Source organism: Mustela erminea, chromosome 21, assembly GCF_009829155.1.
Source record: "Mustela erminea isolate mMusErm1 chromosome 21, mMusErm1.Pri, whole genome shotgun sequence".
Classification (NCBI taxonomy): Eukaryota; Metazoa; Chordata; class Mammalia; order Carnivora; family Mustelidae; genus Mustela; species Mustela erminea.
The window spans coordinates 13,203,442-13,212,583 of NC_045634.1; the positions used below are offsets into that span (position 1 = coordinate 13,203,442).

General features: G+C 37.8%; 1 long non-coding RNA gene across 1 annotated transcript; it reads right to left on the bottom strand.

Annotated features, from left to right (window-relative positions):
• Window positions 1–3,986: 3,986 nt before the first annotated feature.
• On the bottom strand, window positions 3,987–8,407 carry LOC116581954. Its single transcript, XR_004282314.1, has 3 exons — window positions 8,341–8,407; window positions 7,282–7,410; window positions 3,987–4,180 (listed from the first exon to the last, which is right to left on the bottom strand). It is a non-coding gene; the product is annotated as an uncharacterized LOC116581954 (long non-coding RNA).
• Window positions 8,408–9,142: the final 735 nt, after the last annotated feature.

Below are 9,142 nucleotides of genomic sequence, written 5' to 3' on the forward strand. Positions count from 1 at the left end.
CTTTTTCTCATTTATTATTCTTTCTATTCTATGTGACATTTCATCAGTTTTACTTTTAATATCTATTGTTTTCATTTATACCATAACCTTTTTTTTTTGTTATGAAGTTCTCGTCTTTTTGCTGCACTGTCTTCTCAGTTGAAGCATGTAACACTTTTCCTTATCATTTTGAAGATATAACTAAGTTAATTTTTTAGATTTTATTTTTCTGCATTATTTCTTTTTTTTCTAAGTTGCTTTTTATCTGTTTATTTCCTTTGTTTTTGTCTTTTTCTTTCCTGCTGGCAGCCTTCTTCAGATGTCGAGAGTTTTCTGATCATACATGGGTGAAAGACCAAACATATACTGCCATTTCTTAATTTATCATTGAGACTGCAGGGTGACCAAGCTAGAAACGTTTTCTTGGAAACTCTAGTGTTGGAAATAATCAGAGTGGCATTTTCCTCTTGGACTAGGCCTGCTTCTTCTACCTGCAAATAAAGTGTGGAAGCTGAGTGGGGAAAGAAGCATGGAGGGGATTAGCATTCAGTGTGTATGTACTCAGTTGTTTGCTTTTCAGTTTTTTTATGCCTCAGCTGTGCCTTCTGTTTTTCAAGACAGTGGCCCCCCATTTTACTCTCATTATTTTGCCCTTTATGGTAGTAAAGAGGGGAAATTGTCCATTGGTGCCAACTAGGGATAGGGAGCTTCTCAGTAGAAAGCTTTCAGAAATTTCTTCCTTATATGTTTGTCACTCTTCACTCCTACTGCAGAGGTACCTGGTGCCACCTATTTCTGAGTCTCTTAAAAATTCTGTGGTTTATTAGTACTTTTAAAATTCTTTGGTTTTATATTAATGTTTAGCTTTAGCTTTCTGCTGGTTTAGAATTTGAATTTCTTAGGCTTCCTAAGTTGACTATCACTTATCTATGTCCATTTCTCACCTACCAAAATAAGTGTTGTTTTCTCTTCTCTTGCTCTTCCCTTGTATCTCAAAAATCACCTTTATTGACATTTTGAGAGTATTTCTGTGGTGTGGGGTAGCAAAATTAGATGTTTGGGTTCAGTCTTCCATAATTATGGAATTCTATATTCTAAAGCTTTTCTTTGGTGATGCGTAGGATTGGAAGATGGAGAGAAGATCCTAAAATGTGGCAGGAGAAAAAGAAGGGACGATGTACACTGAGTTTGGGGGAATTGTGAGAAAATGAGGGAAGATGCCGAGATAGCCAAGATACATGGAGAAAGTTGTTGGTTACTTCTGTGACCTCTGTTTAGATGCTTATACTTTGTCAGGTATTTTTTTAAAAAATCATGTTTAATGACCTCCAGAATTGCCTCAATATTTTTACTGGGGTATTGAGTTGGGGACAGAGGAGCTATCAGTAATAGTCACCTACCCCAGCTAAGGTTCACTTCTTGGTGTCTCAGTGCCCTAGAAGACCATCTCCATGTCTCATCACCAGGAATAGCCACCAAAACGGAAAAAAGACCAACCCAAGTTTTAGCCTAACATTGCAGTGCACCAAACTCCTTTAATCCTGACTGTTTATCCCTTTGAAGAAAAATTACCCCAATATCCTTTTTCTCTTTCTGAATCTGGTGTGTGTTTGGAGAAGAGTAGTATTTTAGTCAAACTGTTTAAAAAGGTCCTATTTGCTTTACTTGAGATATGCAATAGACAACTTCTCTTTCTAACTTCATTTTCTTAGATTGCATTTTTTTTCTTTGTAAGTCACTTCAAGTCCATTATGGAACAGGAGGCATATTAATTACTGAAATGAATTAAATATAATCAATTTCTTCAATTTGGATTATTTGCAATTTTGGTTCATTGGTGTTCTGGGAGTAGGAAATAAAATAATGACTAGGTAAATTGACTTTCATCTTACATTTTGCATCAGTAAATGATTGGGTTGACATTAAATGTCACTACACTAAGATACATCATTGAGACAATCTGTCATTTCAGAATTTGAAAGCAAGTTAATTTCCAGTGACCTATACTGAAAACCCTACTCATGTCAACATTTGGTGAGCTAAATGCAAATTAACTGGGAGCATATGGACAAAATTTCCCTTGAATCAGGCACAAATTTAAAAATGAGAATGTGTAACTTGAGAAAATATCAAGTACAGGTACTCTACAAAATATGTTAAATAATTTAAATTATTTAATAAAAGCCACACTGCCACTGAAGACAACGCCATGATTTCCTATGATTTAATATTGATAGGATAGAAGTTTGTGAACTTTATTAAATATGTGTCAGGTAAACCATTTGGAAACATTCAAGAGAGAGAAAATAGGGGCGCCTGGGTGGCTCAGTGGGTTAAAGCCTCTGCCTTTGGCTCAGGTCATGGTCACGGGGTCCTGGAATCGAGCCCCACATCAGGCTCTCTGCTTGGTGGGGAGCCTGCTTCCTCCTCTCTCTCCACCTGCCTCTCTACCTACTTGTGATCTCTCTCTCTGTCAAACAAATAAATTAAAAAAAATCTAAAATAAATAAATAAATGAGAGAGAGAGAGAGAATAGAGATTGAAAGAGAATCTGAGCTACTTGATTATGTAGGAAAGTTAAGGGTGCAAAATTTCATGAACATGGCCAGGAGTCCGAACTTCATTAGAATGAGAATTTGGGCTCTTTGATTCTTTCCAGGACACAGGTAGAAAGTTCTACAGAACAAGGAGACCTGCCCATGTTCATTTAAATAGTACAGATCTGTCACTGGCCCTTTAAGGGAAGACAGTCTTTTCCGTGAAGTGAGCACAGAAAAGCAGGTTGAGAGCCACAGCATTAGCCCAAGCTATTCACCCAAGAGCTTATTCTCTTGTTTCTCAACCCCTTATACTTTGTGTCTCTGTCATTTTGTTTCTGGACTTTCACTACCTCTCGGTTTTAGAGATCCATTTGAATATAGTGAGCTAACCATATTTAAATTCAGTGTAATATTTCAGCTCTTGCCCCCATTCTGTGTGAATTTAGTGGATTAAAAACAATAAGCTCTCAAAGTTTGTGAAAAGCTGACTTTTTAAAAAAAATTGTGTTATGTTAGTCACCATACACTTTTACTACATTAAAATGCATAGATTTTATGCCACGTTGATCAGCCTGGGGTGGTGTAGGCAAAGGAATTCCCAGGATTATAAGCCCACATAGTGTGTGTCTGGGCACTTAGGCATAGTGGGTGAACTAACTGATGGGAACTATCAGAAGGGTCATCATTGCAATAGATGCGACACCATTTTCAGTCCATTATAGCCCCTGTTTTGATGCCAGGTTATGTATAATTTGTGCTCCTAATAACTGCTATAAAAGGAAACAGCTGCAGTCATAAACATGAGCAATCATGATTTTGTGACTCCTATATGTAGGTATTTAGCCATTTTATTTTGTTCCTCCTTCAAAATTAATCTTCACAGGTTAATACCTCATTATACCTCTAGATTTTAACATCCACAGTTTGAGAGAGAGAGGTTTTCTTTTCTTCTACCATCCCACTGCCTTATGAAAATTTCATTGCCTGCCCAGCAGATTCTCCTGATCCATGAGAACAATTTTAACAAGTAAACTAGCAGGCCACCTGGATAGGATGGAAAATTCCCAAAATTCTTGCCAGAGAAAGCCCGAGGGAATGAGACTGCCTGGGCCTTGCCACATCTGTCAGGGCACTTGTTCTTTCTTCCACCAGTAATGCTATTCCCTACCCTTCCAGTTACACCTGGAAAACCTCTAACTGTAATTCAAACCAGCACAAATTTTAACACTTTAATTAAAATTTCCCAGGGGCACAATTATGCATTCACGTCTCTGTATTCCTATCCCATTTGCACATAATATAGTGTCGGATTTATCCTGTGTTTCATACTTCCCTTTTCAGCTGTCTTATTTCCCACCAGACCATGGTGTCCAATGGAGAAGGGACTTTGGTTAGCCGCCTTTATACAGTGACAAACATATCATAGGCCTTTGAAAAACACGTAAGCATGGAACATATAGTTGATTCTTTATTATTTCCCCAGAATCCTACACAAAAACAGGCTCCAAAGCACAAAGTAGGTAACACAGATTTTCTTGATTCACTGAAAAAATATAGGTGCTGGGTATTGTCAATTTAAATATGTGTCCCTTATAAAAGTATGATTGCATATTTCCAGGATATCAGAGACCCCATCACTAGCTTGGTTGTCAGTTTTCCCCCTGTTTTTAGGAAAGAAAAATGAAGGAGTTAAAAGATTGATTCTAGTTTTATCTCTAACATGAAGATAACTTGGACATAAGCACACAGTAAAGAGTAAGTGGAATATAAATAGGAAAAGTCGCATCTGTTTCTTCTTACCTCCGGTACTCAAGTTTTATTACAATAGAATCGAATATTGTTTTGGCTGTGAGATTTTCATATATTAAGACCAGTCTTTACAGGTGGACATCATTTTTAAGATTACAGTAGCATTTAGTAATATTAATGCATTTTACTCAAGGACTAGGTAAAATAAGGGGGAGTTACTACAGAAGGAGTTCATTATAAAAGAACTATGGTTAATCACACTATCCTTTCTGATACTTCTGAAGCATTCTTTTTTTAATAGATACACATTCAGATATGCCAAATAACTGACTGTATTTTATACAAGTTGTTTTGACTCTAAGGGGATTTGATTGGATTAAAAGATGATTATGCTGGAAAATGTGACTTTTTTCTCTAACTATCATGAAGACTTACTTAACTTTATTTTTTATTTATTTCGGTATGGAGCAATGGTGATTTTGATATTTAGCTGCATTTACATCCAAACAGGCTGGAATTTAAATAGTTGACCCTTGATAGCACTTGATGTTCTGAAAATAACAGCTGGCTGTTTTTATTTCAAATAAAATTTCAAAATTTTATTTCCTATTCCAGTTGACTTCTCTTTATTTTTAGGAAAGAAAGGGTTATTAGCAGCAGGTGTCTAAAACATTTCACCCTCTTTGTGAACACCAGAAGCAGACTTGGCCCTAAGCAGAACCTCTTACAACCATGAACTGTTCAATCGGGGTCTCTCAGGGGTTGCTATGTACCAATTACTCATCTAGAAATGCTTTTAGCAGGATACTCTTGGTCTGTCTACAAAAGATTGTTTATTATCAATAAACCTGCAATTCGTGGGCAGGTGCTGCATTGACAAATGAACATTGGAACCAGGAAGAGCTACATGATACAGAAGATAAATAAGCTAAGAGGGCCCTAAACTCCGTGGCAGCTTTTTGCTAACCTATCCCCCACACGGTTCCCTCCCAGAAATCAAAACCCATCCTGGAGGAAACAGGAAGCTCTATCTGACAGGTTTGGGAATCCCTGGATGCTGATATTACACATGTTATTGATCTTGTATATTTTTTATTTACTAATCATCAGTAGCAGTCTTTGCCAGGTAAGATAAATACTTCATGTGAATCTGACAACTTAGGCCTTAATGTTCACTCACATTAAAAATCATCGAAGGGGCACCTGGGTGGTTCAGTGGGTTGAGCCTCTGCCTTGAGTTCAGGTCGTAATCCCCGGTCCTGGGATCGAGCCCCGCATTTGGGGTGGGGGTGTCTCTGCTCAGCGGGGAGCCTGCTCCCCCGCCGCCTCTCTGCCTACTTGTGATCTCTGTCAAATAGATAAATAAAATCTTTCTAAAAAAATCATTGAAAAATTCAACCTTAAATTGTGAGAAGACCATTTTTGTGACTAAAAGCTTATAACTTTAGATTACTCTCTTTTCTGGTGTTTGGACCCAGAAGTTGGGGAGCTGGCTCTCTGCTCTTAATTTGATTCTCCTCTTATGTTAGTAAGCATGTAGGACATTCCACTGGAACAAATACTCTACATTTATTAGTAAAGATATCTGCTCATTCTGGGACTTGTCTGACAACAGTAATGATCTCATTAGTTATTTTAATAGTTTAAATAGTGCCTTGGAGAGTAAGAAGATCTGCCATTAAGGGAAGAAAAAGCACAGCTGAGTTGCCTCATTAATGAATTGAGCCACTCATTAGCTAATCTTTTCCCAAGTCTCTAATGATGTCCTGGTTAATGGCCACTGGAAATACAGAAGTACTTTAATAGAGGGTTCTCAATCTAAAACCTTTGCAGCTGTGACATGGATTACTTTATACATAATAATAATAATAAGAGCCTCCAAGTTTTATAGAGTGCTTACTATATGCCAGGCGTACATGAGGTTAGAGGATACCTGAGAAGACAATTTGGCCACCCAGTAACTCCAGGTATATACAACTTTATTAAATTGGTTCAATTGACCTAATTGATCAACGGTTCAGAATTGCACAGATGGTAAATTACAGGTGAATCTTGAAGGTTCATGACTTATAAGAAAATGTATTTTGCATCTTGACATTGTGGAGAAGAAAATTCCTTTCTCCTTAGCAGCATAAATCTATGTCCTGTCATAGTAGAGGAGAAGGCTTTGTTGTATTTTCTCTCCTATATCGTCCTACTTGTATTTAAAGGCAGTTAAAAAAAAAAAAAAGGAACAATGAATATTTATCTGCTGAATGGAGGACACAGTACTTGGGTGCTATGGAAGAAAGAGAGAATGTTCCTGAGTCTTTTGAAGTTAAAGTCTCTGATGTCTTGGCAGTTGATTCAGGACACCTAGGTTCTCAAAAAATCCTGAGCAGGACAGCGTGTCAGAGAACTGAACCCCTAGTACTATCTGGTACATACTCGTATTTATACCCAAGAGCATAGGTGTGGGGATTCAGAAAACCTGTACCTACATTCCACCTCTGCTTTTACTAACTGTAGGACTTTGCCCAAGTGATTAAATCTTCCAAGATGTTTCTTTCCTCATCTCTCCAAATAGAGATGATGCACCAGTAATGATTTAATAATGTAGATATTAACCAATACATAGTAGCAGGTGTTATTTTTATGTTTATTGTTAATAACAGAAGTATCACTTGGGACAGTTGATCTTCATGATATTATGCCTTAGTTTTCACTGCCCAAGATTTCAGTTATTCTCCTGTCAATCTTGACTTGAACCCTGCTCCAAATCTGTTTTTGCCTTAAACTTCCCACGCAGTGGCTAGACCCTGCTTGCTTTATGTTCTCCTCACCAGTAACATTACCTTCTCCATCCTCCCTGGCTCCAGTCTGCGTGTTGTACTTCTTTCATAGTCAAAATGCTGCTGCTGCCCACTTGTTTTGAGTATGAGCCAACACAGTAACTTTCTTTTCAATCCCTGCCCCATTTCACAGCTGGACACCCTTAGATCTCAGAAATAGCTTCAACTGCGGCTAAGCCTACCTTTTGTACCATGAATCATTCAACTGTACTGTTAAGGGTAGCCATTGTATTAAGCTGTGTTTTCCAGGCTCCTTCCCCAGCTTCTGCTTCTGTCGCTTCCCAGTTGCCTTAGGTGCCAGCATGCCTCACCTGTGAACATTCTATGGATTAGGACATACACAGAAAAAGGAACTCACGGCAACCTCAGCATACAATTTACTTGTCAACATAATCTTAACTTCTACTTTCTACTCCTAAAATACTTGGGCAACTGACATAAAACTTACTATTTTACTATTTCTGTATCAGCACAGTCCTATTAATAATTAACACCTGTGTTTTATCTTACTTTATATTGGCATGCTGATGTGGAGACCAGGAATGTGACTAAATGGGAGATAGAAGTGTGTGTCAGAATCCTTATCCAAGTTTATGAGTCTATAAGCAAAGTACAGAATTATATCTTAGTATTACTAAAACAATAAGTCATTAATAACATTGAATATTATTTCAGCAGGAGTTCTAGATATGTTTCTGAGATAAAGCAGAAATCCTAATCCATTCCCTACAACCCACTCATCCCCCAGATTCTTCATGCTTCTCAACAGGTTCTATTTTGATTCTGGTTAGCAAGCTTACACATTTGGAGGTACTCATCTGTTATTTTAGCAGAAGATACAAATAAACAGCAGTTTTGAAGATTGTGTTGCATTGTTTTGAAGCTAGCCAAACATGATTGCTCATATAAACATCTTTTTGGTTTTCTATTTTTTACAAAATTTTTTATTATTAAAAAGCTATATTTAAAGCAGTTTTAGGTTCATAGCAAAATAGAAGGGAAGGTACTGAGATTTTCTATATACTGATTGCCCTTATACATGAATAACCTTCCCTATCATCAACAAGTACCCCCACCAGAGTGGTACTTATGTGACAACTGATAAGCCTACACTGATGAATCAGAATCATCCCCGGTTTATATTATATTATATCTCTCGGTGATGTATATTCTATGGGTTTAGACAAATGGATAATGACGTGGATCTATCATTATAATAACATACAGAGTATATTCACCACCTGAAAATCTTCTTTGCTCTGCCTATTAATCCCTCTTACCACCTTCAACCCCTGGCAACCACGGAACTTTTTCTGATTACATAATTTTGCCTTTTTCAGAACATTCCGCTATTGGAATCTTACAGTCTTCAGTTCCCCCCTGCCCCCCAGATTGGCTTCCTTCCCTTAGTAATAGGCCTTTAAGATTCCTCCATGTCTTTTCATGGCTTTATAGCTCATTTCTTTTCAGTGCTGAATAATGTTCCATTGTCTGAATGTACCACAGTTTACTTACCCATTGGCCTCTTGGTTGCACAAGAGTTTTTATACAAGGTATTTAGTGCTAGACAAGTGATATTCAGTAATCAAAGCAGTCATACTGTCATTATTCAGTATTCTTTTAATAAGGTTTAGATCTACTCTAATAATGTCAGTATGTTGTATCAGGATTGGTTGTCCTCTGTGGCAACACTCAAATTTCAGCACAAGAAAGATTTCTTTCTCATGCATACAGAGTCCAATGGGAATGTTCCTGGACAGCAGCACTCTTGCATGCCTCTCCTCCAAGCAGTAACTCAGGAATACAGGCCCTCTCCATTTTGTATGCCTCCTTCTCCATGCATGGCCTCAGGTTTGCCGTGTGAAGGGAAAAGGGGAGCATGAAACTGCCACAGGGATGTTCATGGCCAAGTCAGGAATGACCAGATAATTTCCACCTTCATTGCATTGACGAGAAACTGGGTACATGGCTCCCATACATCTGCAAGGAAGACCAGGAAATGTAAACTTTCAGGATCCCCAGGAGGGTAATTAAATGGGTTCA